Here is a 15,473-nt window from a genome sequence, read left to right on the forward strand (position 1 = left end):
CTAATTTTTCTATTTTTTACAGAGATCTGGGTCTGGATCTTGCTCATTATGGTCTCAAACTCCTGGCATCAAGCAATCTTCCCGCCTCAGCCTCCCAAAGTGCCAGTACGCTGTCCCTCAAGAGTGTTCTTATTAATTCCTTGGTAGAGGCAGATTTGGACCTACATCATTCTGTCTCCAAAACCAGAGTTCTTCCCATTGTACCATGTAGTAAAAGAGCCAAGAACCTCATAGTGAATGCTAGCTAGCATAACCTTTGAACATACAGTGGTAATATAGGGGAGAAAAAAAAATTCAAGTGCTACCTCTTACAGCTTTCTGATTCCAGAGTACCAGTAACTTCTGGGGGGTCTGTCTTATCCATTTCTGCTTCCTTTTATTTTGCATTTAGAACTCTCTCAGTTGTCTTTTATTGGATTCTCACCAAATTGTCTTAAGATACCTTGACTTGGATGCCCCCGATTTCCTGAAGTTCTCCTTAGTGTATTCTCCAAAACCTGGTTTCTGTTCCATTGTGCCACTGGCCTCACAGTAAGCCTCCCTGGTTTAATTCCATGGTACATCTAAACCCCAGTGTGGGGGCATTTGCTTTCAAAACATTTCTGTTAAATAGATGGCCCTTCTCTAAGGAGTTATCAGCAGTTATTTTAGTCTAGACTCTGATCATCTCTTTATGGGTCTCTTTCCTTTTAAGTAATTATTATTTAACTTAATTGTTTCAAACAGTTGAACATTCTGTGTGGTTCAATGTTTAAAATGTATAAAAATGTATACAGCGAAAAATCTTTCCACACCTGTTCCCTAGCCACTTGGTTTTCCTCTCAGGAGCAAACCAGTATTATCAGCTTTTCGTATGTCCTTCCAGAGCTGACGTTATTATATGTAAACAAGTATATGTTCTCTCCCAATTTCTTTTCTAAAAATATTGTAGTATAGTATGCACACTGTTTTGCCTCTCCACCCCCACCCCTTCTTGATAGCCTAACGGTATATCCTGATGATCATGCCCGTATCACTATCTGAAGAGTTTGTTCTTCATTCTTTTTTTGACTAACATTCTTTGTAATATTTCCAGACCCCCTATTGATATTATTTATTTGGTAATGCTGCAATGAATAACATTGTATATAAGTTATTTTGCATGTGTGCAAGCATATTTTGAAGGATAAATTTCCCATAGTGGAATTTCAGGGTCAAAGGATATGTGTATTTTAGAATTTCCCTGCCAGGTTGTCTCCATGGAGGTTGTAGTAATTGACACTCCTACCAGCAATGTGTGAATATTAGAACACTGCAAAGTGTCACAGAACTTTTTTTAGTCCTTACCAAATTGTTAGGTAAAAAATGGTATCTTGTATTTTTTTTAAAGATACACTTTTCACTATGATATACATAACACATAAAAAGTACAGCTTCATGACTTTCACATATTGAACAAACCTATGTAACTGCTACCCCAGTCATTGCTCCATCCTTGGCTCTGTAAGGTAACCATTATCTTGATGATACATCTATTCATTATTTTTATACTTTATGTAAATCATACAGTATATGCTCTCTTTATGGCTTATTTTGCTCAGCATTATATCTGAGATTCATTCAGATGGTATCAGTGAAATCTTAATTTGCACTTCTCTTACGAGGAGGTTGAGCACCTTTTAAAGCTTAAAGCTTTAAAATTTTTGTTTTCCGTAAGCTGTTTATTTCCTGTATCCCTGAGTAGAGGATCATTTTCTTGTGTATCGCTTTATGTGTAAAGGAAGCTAAGTTGTTTGTCTGTGGTATGAGTTGTAACTGTTTTCTTCATTTAGTCATGCCTTTTGATATTGCATATGATGGTTCTTGCCATGATAAATCTTTAAAAAAATCATAATATAATGGCCATAATTTATTACGGCCATTAAACTTTTTTCTCCATTATATTGTTTTCCTCAATGGGTCTGCTGTCTTCTGAGCATCCTGTAACTTTTGTAAAATTACAACTTAATGTCAACAAAGACGAAAGTGCAATAAATAAAAAGATAACACTGAAAGTGAAAATTGGATCACATATAAATGAAGTTATAGAAGAAATAGCTGACCAGGGGAATGTTGTCACTGTCATTGGTTAAGATACTCTTGATACGCAGCTCGAGAGACTTAGTGAAGGTCAACTTGTGGACGTAAATGAGGAAAGTAATTATGATGAAAAGGATGATGGCCCTGGAAGAAGTGACACTGACAAAAAACTTCACACCAAAGGAACTCTCTTTCAGAGATATTTCATGACATTGAAAGTACAAAACATAAAATGTTAGAAGCTGGTCCTAACTTAGAAAGTTGTATGACAAGTCCTCAAGATTTATAATATAAAAGATGCTTGCTCTGTATCATGAGTTATACAATGAGAAGAAGATAAGTGCTGTTCAAAGTACCTGATAAGTTATTTACAAAGAACTGAAACAATTTGCAATGGTTTAAAGTTATAGTATACCAAGTGAATATTAGTTTTACAATATTTTTATTTTTCTACATATTTATAACTGATAGAGAGTTTTTAATATTTTGACAAAATTTGAAAGGTCATGGAACAATTCCCACTGATAAAGATCACTTTGCTTGGTTTCAAATCTCGCTTGATCACTTTTGTAGTCCCTCATTACCATCCCAAAATGAGGATTGCCTAGATATGTTTAAACAACAAAAAACAAACAAAAAAAGAAAAAAAAAACAACAAAACCCAAACTCCTTAAATTGACTTAATATTTCACACAGTGGTGCTGTCATTGTTTGTTCTGACCTTTGAGTCTATCGTAGGTTAAACAGAAGTGCATATTTGGTATGTTTTTCTTGTACTTAGGATTTGAGTTTCTGGAGCTGCTCTAGATCTTATTTCTTCCCCAAATTGTCAGATACAGATACTAATAACAACAGTGGTTTTGTTTATTTTTTGAGCACCTGCTATATACCAGGCACTGTGTTAGGTATTGGAGTATTTAACGTTAAATAACATTGTCTCCCTTTTTTCTTTTTTTTCCTTCACAATCTACAAAGGGCAGCTAGATAGAAGGTAATACAACGGAGTTATATAGAAATATCATAGAACAATTATAGTTAATGATATTGAGAATTTCAAATTATTTTAAATGCTTTTAAGGTGTTGCTGAATTTTGTGCTGTTTTCTGTGGTGGTAGAGATACCATAAAAGAATGATTATTGGCTGGGCATGTTGGTTTACTCCTGTAATCCCAGCATTTAGGGAGGCCAAGGCAGGAGGATCACTTGAAGCCGGGAGTTTGAGACCAGTCTGGGCTACATTGTGAGACCCCATCTGTACAAAAAGTAAAAATATTAGCCGGGCATGGGCCCACACCTGTAGTCGCAGCTACTCGGGAGGCTGAGGAAGGAGGATCCCTTTGAGCCCAGGAGTTTGAGGTTGCAGTGAGCTATGTTGATGCCACTGCACTCTATCATGGGCAACAGAGTGAGGAGGAAAAAAAGATCTTGGTTTCAAGGGAATTGTTGAGAACTATATACACAGGTTGAGCCTCTGTGTATAGGTCAGGCAGCAGCATGTCGAGATACATGCCATAACACTAACATTTGTAATGGAAAGAATTATACTTGAGCAGCAGGTCCTATATTGATTATAATCTATCTATGGCAGATTAATCTTTAAAACAAATAGCCTAGTGTTTTTATTCTGAATGTATTTTATGAGAAGTAAACTACAGGTTAGTTGACCAGCTGAGGAGTTATGTTGTAAGTTATTGTTGAAACTAGATTCTGAGCCTCCCATTCTAGTGTTGTTGTTCCTAAGCCTAAACCTAAATGGTTAAATATTGTAATTTAACATTCCACATAATTATTTGAAAAGGATTTGGTTTTGATATCATTTCTGTGTAAAAGCTTGACTATTGTGCTATTGTGTGTTCCTTTTTTTCTTGGGATGAAATACAGATATATTGATTTTAATTATTTACTAAACATGTATTTATTCAATATTTATAGTGAACTTGTTCTAAGAATTCTAAGGGATATGAAAGTCTCTGACAATAGACTACCATAGAGTTTAGTTCAATAGATAAGTCCCAAATATGAATAGCTAAACAAACAACAACAACATCCTGGTAACTTGTTAGAAATGGCGATTCTTGGCTGAATCCCAGATCTAGCATTTGAAACAGAAAGTCTGGGGGTGGCACCCAGCAGTCTGTGCTTTCAAGAAGTCTTTTCTTGTTTTAAGAGCAGTGGGCATTTCTAGTCCATTATTAGCTTTTTAAAAATGTGGTATCTGTATCAGTTTTATTAAGCTATTGATGATTAACAGCCTATTCCATAATTTAATTACAAGTCATTGTTCTCCAGCTTATTATTTGAATATAAAATTTTTGTCAATTTGAAGGGTGATTTTTTTTACTTGAAAATTTGAAAATCTAGAAATTGAATAGTTCAGTTCATTGTCTTATCAGTGGTAAGAAAATTGCCAGTACTTCTTGGCACATCAAGTATACTAGCTATTCCATTGCCACCTAGAATTTAAAAATGAGTTATTGTAGTCATTGGTAATATATATAGAAAGGAACCATATCCTGATGTATTTTTTCATTCTTGTGAAGTTTTATAATGACACAAGTCAATTTGACATGAAAATTTTTTAGAAATTCTAATAATTCATTATTTCTAATGAAATTCTAATAATTGAGGAACTGCCAGACTGTTTCCCAAAGTGACTGCATCATTTTATTTTTCCATCAGCAATGTATAAGGGCTTCAATTTCTCATATCCTTGCCAACTCTTATTACTGTCTCTTTCTTGATAGCCATCCTAATTGATGTGGAGTGGTATCTCATTGTGATTTTGATTTGCATTTCCCTGTTGCTTATTAGCCATTTGTATATTATTCTTTGGTAGAGTATCTGTTCAGATTTTAAAATTGGTTGTCTTTTTATTATTGAGTTGTAATAATTTGTTGTATATTCTAGATATAACTCCGTTACATGATTTACAAAAATTTTCTCCCATTCTGTGGTTGTCTTTTCACTTTCTTGATGGTGTCCTTTGAAGCTAAAAAGTTTTAAATTTTGATGTCAGTTTATTTTTTTCTTTTGTTGCTTGTGCTTTTTTGTCATATCTAAGAAACCTTTGCCTAATCCAAGGTCATAAAGATTTACATATGTGTTTTCTTCTAAGAGTTTTAGAGTTTTAGCTCTTACTAATACCTTTAGGTCTTTGATCCTTTTTGTGATATATATATATCTTTAAAGAGACGTGTTGCATGATGATGGCTCACTGAAACCATAAACTCCTGGACTCAAGTGATCCTTCTGCCTCAGGCTCTTCAGTATCTGGGACTATGGACATGTGCCACCACACCCAGCTAATTTTTAAGTTTTTTTGTAGAGATGGGGTTTCACTGTATTGCCCAGCCTGGTCTTGAACTCCTGACCTTAAGTGATCTTTCTGCCGCCAAAAGTGCTGTGATTACATGTGTGAGCCACCGCACATGGCTGTAAATTTTTGTATGATATGAAATAGAGTTGCCACTTCGTTTCCTTTACATGTGGATATCCAGTTGTCCCGGCACCATTTGTTGGCCTCAGTTACTATGATAGATTTTTATGAATGTTTATGTAGACTTTCTTGATCTTATTAGCAGTTGAAGAGATTTTGAGTTTTACTGCCACCCTATTGTCCAAATTAGGAGCCTAAATTTACTAAGTATTGAAGAAAAAAATATGAATAAAGCACTGTGTTCCATTTTAGGAGTCTTTTTAAAGAGGACAGAAACTGGAGCAGGTTTTGAAATTATGTTACAAATTTTTAAAATTGGAAGCATAATATTTGGGAATGAGAGATGGGGAGAAAGGCCTTCCAGTAGATTTTCATTTAGAGCAGAGTTAAGCTTGTTTTGTATGGTTCTAGAGCCCATAAGAAGTAGTTACAGGGAGATATATATTGAACCCTAGAGAAGAGGGAACTTCCAAACAATGAGAACTGGCTACTGATTTCGTAAAATGGTGCTCATCATCAGAGGTACTCAAGTGGGGTTGAATGATGGTTGTCATTAAAAGTACAGGAATGATTTCTGCATCGAAACAAAGGTTGTTGAAGAGTTGTTCTGAGATTTCTAGTAACTCAATCAGTTGACTGTGTTATGGTTTCCATTTCCCTATTCTAGTTTACTTTCACATTTGTGAAGATTTTCTCCTCAGGGTTCATCCTTTCCCAGACTTCTGTCAAGTATCAGAATGAAAGCGTGGGAAAATTATTGTCTTGAAGGGTTAAATGGCAGAAATACTCCAGTTTTTGATTAGCTAAAACCTGGAATATTTATACCACTTGGAGAGGGATTCGTTGTGTTAAAGAGTACCCCATGTGAGGTACTGTGGCAACATTGAAAGTTGAGATGAAAACTAAAAATTAAAGTATTAGTCTAACATCAGTTTTGTGTATGGTTGTGATTTGTAGATTGTAGATTGAAAAAAGCTTGCATGAATTGCAGGACAATATAAATTGTGAGTGTAAATGGAATTTTATTGTCATTCTTTCAGGAAAATAAAGATATCTTTATTTTAAGGCTTAAAATTTAATTTTTTGTTAATGTATATTCTCTTATTAAGTAGGTAAAAATATCATTTTTAGTGTGATACCAATTCTCCCTTGAAGTTACTATACATTTCTTGAAATTATTATAGTATACTAATCAGTATTTTCTTTTCCTTTGTTTTTGAAAGGACCACCTAAAGATTGCTACTGTTCAATTTTCTCTGCATGATTCTGATAGGAGTTAGTAAAGACTTCCATTTCCCCTCCTCTCAAGTAAAAAAAAATGTAAGGCAGGTATGTGCAATATAGGACAGAATGTGGGGGAAATATTGCACATGATTTCCTATGGCTAACTTTTGCTCATAATGTTTAACAGTACTATTACTTGAATTTAGACAGGGATTCACTGTGTTGGAGTCCCCCACCAACAATAAGCTACATTGTAATTTTTAACATGCTGATGGAGTTGGAAGATGAAGACATTGTTGATGCTAATTGTTTGGTATTTGTGGATCAGCCTGGAAAGGCTAATATTTGTTCAGTAGTGTTTTCTGCACATATGTGAGGATCTGTGCTTTGATTTGCAGCTATAACCACTATTTAAAGAACCTGTTGCTCTTTGCAACTGCCTTATTTAGCCCCGTCTGCTAGATGCCATTGATCCAAGAGCTCTGCTTTTCCTCATGCTTGACTATAATAGCTTTATGAAAGCTGGGCCAGCAAAATAGAATTTCCAACAATGTGGCTTCAGTGTTGGTTGGACTTGTAGTATTTTAGGTCAGAGATCTTGTCATCTTCAAGGGCACAAGAGTTCAGATTGTACATATAGAGCCAAATTTGATGTCTGTGTTAGAGGCATATCTCATGATAATATTAAGGGCTTTGGGTCATTACTTTGCAATTTTCAGGGTACAAGCTGAACTTCTTGATGCTGTTCTCTCAGTTCTGTCACGTCAGCTCTTCTGTGACTCCAGCCAAGAGTGACATTATTATCTAAATTCCTAGATGCTTTGACACAGGCTCACAGTGTTTACGTCTGTCTTGTATTGCAGATTTATGTTTTTATATATCTTATTTTAGAGGAGGAGGCAATATTTTATTGTGCACTCTATAGTACCTAACAGAATATATCCCACTTGGTAAACACACTGTTATGGAATAAGTAAATTTGCTAGTAATGCTCGGAAGGAACATTTTGGTGAATTTATCAACATTGTACAAATGTACCTTAATTTAAGTATGCTTTCTGTTAATGGAATAAAACTTTGCTTGTTAGTACTTTAGATTTCAGTAGTTCACAGTTTCGCCTTTGCGTCGATTAATTGGAATGCTGGGATTATCCTAAATTTCTTCATCTGTGGGATTAGGATGAAGATTATTCTTGTATTGTGATTCCTTCAAGCCCCATCTCTTCAGGACTTTTAGTAATTTTCTGGTTTTCTGTAATTAATGGCTGTTTACTAGTTGCAACTTCCATGGATTTTACGTCTTTAGTTAAGAACATTCTAAACCACTTGTAATATCCAAAAGTGTGTCAGACATGAAGGTAGTCTTCACAGAAAAGGCTTGGCTTCCTTAAACCTCATGAGGAGCAGACTCAGTGGGATTGTGAGAGTTTCCTTTCCTCTGTGCCAAAGCGAGCCAGAGCTCAGAGCCAATGATGAAAGGTGCTACCTAATCCTGTTAGACCACAAAATTTATGTTAATCACCAGATAAGACCCTTTTCCCTCAGGGAGTTTAGTATTTAAAGAGAAAGTTAATGCATGTAATTTGTAATCTCCATGCATTTAGTCTGGTTTTAAAAATTGTACTTTGTTTGAAAAGGTGGCTGTTTAAAGAAGGAGGATGTGGAAAGTCATATTGGGACTTATTTCTGAAGGTGATAGGCTGTGGAAGGCAAGAAAGAGATTGACTTCTAGCATGATTTTTCAATGAAGGGTTTTATTTTTAAACTTTTATTATGGAAAGTTTGAAAATATGTAAAAGAATAGCATAATGAATTCTCATATTCCTGTTGCTTAGTTTCAGCAGTTATCAACACGTTGAATTTAGTTGTCGTATTTCTTTAGTCTTTAATCTGACATAGTTCCTTAGCCGTTTTTGTCTCATGACTTTGACAGTTTTGAAGAATGTTCCTTAGTTTATGTTTGTTTGTTTCCTCAGGATCAGGTTCAGATTATTTTAACTATGATTTTAAAGGAATGAAAAGGATGGCAATGGAAAATGCCAAAAGAAGTCATAGGTTATAATGGAAAGAATTCTGGACTAAGATTCAGGAGTCCTGAATTCTAGTTCTTAGAAAAGAATTTCAGTATACACTGTATTTAAAGAGCATAGACATTGGAGGTAATGATGTAGTTTTAGATCTCAGCCTTTTCAAGTATATTGTGAATAATTGTATAAATTTAATTGTGAATAATTGTATAAACTTAAGCAAATTCTTTAATATCTTAGGGCTATTTGTAAAATATGACTAACAAATTCCTGCCTTTTCGAGTTGCTGTGAATAAATGAGATAACACATACAAAGTACAAAGATGCTATATAGTAAATTTGGAAAAAAGAGAAATCACTAAATTTTAGAATTGTCAGAAAAGTTTGAGGGGAGAAGATTGCACTTAATCTGCAATTTTTAAGGATGAGTTGAATTTGGATAAAATATTTAAGTATGGGGAACCCAGTGGAAAATTTTAAGTGCGGGGGGGATATGGCCTGATTAGTGTGGTAAATTTTAGAGTGAGAAGGTTAGAACAACAGGTAAACCCTTGGAGTTTGAGTTTGGAATTCTAGATTGTAGTCAAGCCTTTGCCAATAGATATTGTATGATTTTGAATAAGTTATTTAAACCACCTAGACCTTGTTTTCCACATTATAAAATGACTGGTATATTACCAGCATTCTTCAGGGAAGAGAAACATCACCGACAGGACAGACTAGTAAGAGAAAGCTTTTAGCTGGAAGCTGTTCCACTGGTTCTTGAAAAAATGGGCAAGCTCAAGATAGAAGAGGAAAAGGAAAAGCTGTTAGAAGAAGAATACTGAATTAAAAAGGCACAATTGGAAATAAACCTACTGTATTACAGATTAGGGAGGGATGCATGTTGGAAAATAATGAGGAATTAAGGTTATCAATTCTGTGTTCTGTAAGCAGGATCTTTATAGTTATGTATGACATTTAGAATTGGTATAATAGGGATGTGGCCCTCTAAGTTATTTAAATAAAGGTTGGTGGGATAACCTGTTGGAGTATAAATAATTTATTTTCTGTAGCATTTTGGGATGCATAGCTTTTAGACAGTTTGCTTTGGGAGCTCAAGGGCTTTCTGTTAGAGAGGAGGATATCCCAACTCTCTTCTCCCTGAAATTTGATGTAACAAATACCAAGGCTTAGTGAAGGAAAGGGCAGTGAAAGCAGTGTAACAAAATGACCTTGTAGAAAATGAGTATGGTTGAAATACATTGAAATACAGGCCTAAGGATTCTTTGGAATATTTTTGTATGTCAAGTGTTGATTCTAGAGCTTCTGGAAAATCAACCATCCAAGTATGGCAGTTGATCTTGAAAGCACAATAAATGGTCATAGAAGTATGAACTAAAATGATCTGCAAAATTAGTAACCAGTAGTGTTGCTTAGACCAGGATCTGGATCAGCATGTATCACGATGTAGGGAATGGTATTGTCTCTTTGGCAAATTTCAACAATTCTATCATGGGGCAGTTGTTGAAACATATTCCAGGAACAAAGTTAATTGGGTAGAGTATAAATATTCTTGACCCGTGGTACTGCTGCAGTTTCTTTTCTATTAAAACCTGTTTATCCAGGTTTTTTTTTTTTTTTTTTAAATGAGTGAATACTTTCAAGACATCCCATTTTTCTTAAGTTATTATCTAGAATTGCTGTCTGGTATTTGCAGTCAATACATCTGAATGGTTACAGTGCTAAAACATAAATATCTCTTTATTTTTTTTTAAATAAAGGTTCAGTTTGAGAAACTGAGAAAATAAGATACTTCCCATATACTATAATGTATTCATTTTGTTTGTCCTCCTCCGCTAGAATATAAACTTCAAGGAGTTTTTTTTTTTCCTTAGCATCTGAAATGATGCCTGACAAATAGTAGGTACTCAATAAATATAATAGTTATTAAATAAATGAAAAGCTATGGTATTTTACAGCAATTAAGCCTAATAAATAACAGCATTCACAAATGGATTCTCTGTAAAGTCTTCCTAAAGTCTTTCTTCTTATTCCCTTCTTTTATGGGCTTTTTTTGATCACTGAAAGGCAAGTATGACAAAAGCTACATTTTAATTTTCTCTACGATTCTAGTCATGCCATTGGATAAAAATACCATGATCAGATTTTTATTCTTAATGAGAAAGGATCTCATTAAGTCATTTTCAGTCATTAGAATCAATGTTAAAGATACCCAATGATGGGGGTGTGCAAAGACGTGTAGTTAATGTTTTATAGTTAATGTTTACTGTTTGTGTAAAAGAAATTTATTTCTTGGCCCTGAGTGATCTGGAAAACCAGAAATTTCAGTACCTTTCTCCCCCCTTAATACCGTGGAAGTAATGAATGTATATACTAAAATGAAAAAAAAGGGAAAAAAAAGCCTTCTAGCCCTACCTGGTAGGAAACAGCCAATGTTAAGAACTTGTGTTTTAGTTCTTTTGGTGGTTGCCATTATGTTTGTTTATGTTTTTCTTGATGTGTATTAGCTTTAAACATTATTTATTGTCTCCTTTTAACTTTTAAATGAATATTCTTGATAATATCTTAGTGAAATACTTGTTTTTTATAATGCCTGAGGATAGAAAATTGTTGTAGGTTGACATAAAGAAAGCATGAGAATGCAGTAAGAGCTATGTTTATTGGGTAGGAGAAATACTGAGGAACAAGTGGATAATCAGCAGTAGAATCATCCTATATATTATACTTTGAACAAAAATCTGGTATTTCTCTGTGACCTCCTTGTGTGGACTTTCACCTCAGTCTAGGAATATAGATCTGAGTAGGATTAGACTCTGTTAGGTTATTCTCCATTCGGAGAATTTCTTAGAGACTTGGAGTTTAAAGTAATTCTAGAAGTATATTTTTGCATATATAGTATGGTTATAACTAGACTGTTGTCTCTATTGTAAATGTAAAATCCTTGGTGACAATGCTTGGTCCTTAAATAGGCTCTTAATAAATGAATAAACGAATTTTCAAGAACACATTAGAGACTTTGAAGAGATTAAGTGGTTTTGAAAGAACAGACTATTGGATCTGGACCTCTATATTAATCTGGAATGGAACTAATTTCTTACAGAGTGTGGGTTAGGTAGGGTAGTCATTGCTTGACCATTCATAGTGGATAAAATGGCAAGTGAGGAAGAAAAGAAAGGAAGCCACAATTCATTTATATTATTAAAAGATCTATAAAACGCCATTGGCGCTAGACTCCTGGTTTGTAATTCCTTACTACCTTGCACCCTATGAAAAAGAGCAAATTGATGGGATCAGAATGTTCAGTGGTTCTTGGTTGACAGTCACCTTATTCCTTCCCATTAAAACTATTCTGCTCTTCAATACCACTTCTCTGATCTTTGAAAGAAATAGCGGGTTTTACTTAATATTTTTCCCTCAGTGACATGAATATAAAGTGGGATTTATTGAAGCTCCAATTGGGATTTGCTGACTTTTTCCAAAGTAGAAAATTAGTCACTGTACTGGTGGAATTCAAAGTTAGACTGAATCAAACTATTAACATCTTTATTACTGCACCAGAGAAGATGCACTTGAATAGAATTTGTAGGGCACATTAGATTACCCTGTGTAGCAAACATTTGGGACAACTGAGAGCTTTCACTGCCTATAAGGAACTACCATGGATGGGAAACTGCCAATTATTTCCTATTAATGTTTTAAAATTATGTTGATGTTACGTCTAGAAGGGAAATAATTTTAGACTGCAGGTAGTTAGCAATCTACATGATTTTCAAAACCAAAATAAAGGTACTATTTTAAAATACTGTATAATTATGGGGAAGACTTAATGGAAGCCTTATTCAATTTGCCCATTATTTGCTATCACTGAAAATATCCTTCCAGGAATTCAGTGTTCCTGTTCTAGGCAATAGTTTCATTGCTTCTTGACTATTATTTGGAAGACAGGGAACAGGAATAATAATATGAGACTGATGTTTGTTTAAATAATGGGTGATTAATCCAATACCCATTATAGATGTTTGGTTGTGATATTAATTAAAAATGGATATCACTTCTTAGAGGCCATAATCTTGACCCACTCTGGCTTCCCATTTCAATAATCTTCTTTCCCCCTTCTCTTTTATTTTATATCTAATATTTAATCCAGAAGTGATAATCCATTTTCGGAATGCTGAAATGTTTAAAAATAGTCACATTTTTGCTTTTATAAAGTAAACTGCATTATGTTCATAAGCACACAAAGTAAAGCATTCTAGATATTCAGATTAGGTGTCTTCATAGTGTATTTCAGCAAATCTGTGGTTTTAGTAAAGGACAGCTCATTGTTTCTCATCACATACAAAATCTTGGAAAAATAATTATAGCTGCCATTTAAGTGCTTTTTATATCCCAAGTGCTATTACAAGCTTGACATGCATTATCTTACTCAGTTAACATAACAACACCCCTCTGAGAGACTATACCATTTTAACAGGAAGTTTAGAGAGGTTAAATAATCAGCCTATTGTTTCATCCTTAGTGAGTGATAGTCACAGTATTTTTGCATTTTTATTCTAGTTCTATGAGTAATTTTCTCTACTTTATTTCCTAGAATTTGTTAAAGAACATATGAATCTGTGAAATGGAAGCCAGTATAGATATTACTGAATAAATATATACGCTAATATGAGTAATTGTAAAAAAAAATAGACATTTTGTTTGACATTGTGTATTTTGTAAGGTTTGCAAAGGATATGGCCTGGCATTAAATGAATGTGCAAAGGAGTCCTAACCACTAGACCACAGGACCCTGGGGTCAGAAACTTAGGATGAAAGGAATCCCCGCTTATTCTAAGTTGTCTGATTTCCTGGAGTAGTCTGTCCAGTTTCCCGTCATTTACTTAGCTATAAAGCAGTGAAGGAAAAAGAGCAAACCTTAAACCTTTCTCAGTAAACTGGTGACTATTGATATTTCTTTCTCTTTTTTGTAGTTCTCCTTTGCCTTTCCAGTTTCTCAGCTCCAACCTTAAGTAATCAACAGAATCAAAATCAAACCATGTACTCTAAAAGAGCAAAAACTTAGGGAAATGCCTTTTAAGAGCAAAGATTATGTTTTTAAATTTTTATACCTACTTTTGTAACAGCAGCATTGCATTAAAATGCTTTTAAAATGTTTTACCAAGATGTAGTTGATAGTTGTGAGAATGTGTTTAGGTAATACAGTATTTCATAGTGAAATATGGTGGTTAATAATTGGTCATAGTTCTCATTCTTTACCTTTGGAACAAAGATTATACTTACATTATTTTGAATTTCATATATGGTTTGCTTTAGGCTAACATTTATCTTAATTCTTCCTGAATTTGATTTTGTGGGGGAGTGAAAAACAACCCAACAATTTTATTGTCATTGATTTTATAGTGCCTGTAGAAATATGATCTTTATTTTAACCACTACTACTTTTGGGGGGCGGGGGGGAAGAGCACATTTTAACATGTTCTCTAGGCATTCAAGATGTAAAGCTGAATATGGCATCTTTTAAAATATGTACCTTCCGGTGAAGGGACACAGGCATATACAGTGAATATCCATAATGGCAGTAAAGGTTAGGTAGGGTGTGGATGATCTAAAATTTAGCCAGAGGATACAGCATATCCAAAGTCACTACAGTATGAGGAATTTGGGGAACTAAAAACATACATGTGAAGTAGCAACCTAGAAATAGAAAGTAATTGTATTTGGTGATTGATTAGCTATAGGAAATGAGAGAGGAAGAAAAGCCACATTTCTAGTTTAGCTTAATGGGAAAATGGAGCCCATACGCAGGTGTGAGAGGAGGAATAAGTTTGGAGTGGCAGATGAATTAAATTCATATGTAATAAGTTTGAAATGCTTTTGGGGGCACCCAGAGAGGGGAGAATGATGTCCAATTGGCTGTAAGTAACTAAAAGCACTATTTTAAACAAATAGTAAGGCAGGAAGGTGCTGGTTTTTGTTTTGTTTTGTTTTGTTTTGTTTTTTTAATTCCATTGTCCTTAGTGTATTACGTTTCATCAGGTTTTTTGCCTTGGTGGAAAAGTGGCTACTGCTCAGGAGGCACAGTGTTTAAGCAGGAAGAAATGCTGCATCTGTTCTGTTTTCAGGAAAGCAAAATCTCTCTCTCCCCCTCCTTCCTTCCTACTTAGGTCCTGCGCCAGAACTGTTAACTACAAGAATGGTTAGGAAAGCAAGAATTTATCTGGTCTTGTTGCTACTTTGAACAAAATTGGAATTATGTTAGCAAGGAGGCCGAAGTCATCTTAACAGTTGTTATTTAAGTGAGTAGCTAATTAAGCAGTGCCTCAACAAAGAAAATCCACTAATGCTCTTTTGATTCAAAACTAAAAAAATTAAAATTGGAATTTTTAGATATCAAGTGATGTTTAGTTATAAATTTGGGGATGCATTAAAAATGATTTGGGTTTTAGACTCCATAAAGGTTGCAGGGAAAGGACAGTGAGGAGTGTGGATGATACGGTTGAAGGAGAGGGTCATGTAGGCAACATAGAGATATTTAGGAATACGAGTTGACAAAATTAAAAAAAAAAGAGAATTGACAAAATTTAATGACTGATGTTGGAGACAGAAAAGAATCAGGAATGACTTTCAGGCTTTTGGGTTGGGTAATGAATATTACGTAGTAAGCAGACTATAGTGCTTTTGTGTCTTCCAAGACTTTTTGGTAAACTTCCAAAAGGAGGAGAAATA

The 15,473-nt window shown here is 34.4% G+C and overlaps 1 protein-coding gene across 1 annotated transcript in view; it reads left to right on the forward strand.

The window, feature by feature from the left end:
- The window catches only part of TBL1XR1 (TBL1X/Y related 1), a 165,667-nt gene that overhangs the window by 52,510 nt on the left and 97,684 nt on the right, over positions 1-15,473 (forward strand). The window lies entirely within an intron of this gene.

Source organism: Eulemur rufifrons, chromosome 7, assembly GCF_041146395.1.
Source record: "Eulemur rufifrons isolate Redbay chromosome 7, OSU_ERuf_1, whole genome shotgun sequence".
Classification (NCBI taxonomy): Eukaryota; Metazoa; Chordata; class Mammalia; order Primates; family Lemuridae; genus Eulemur; species Eulemur rufifrons.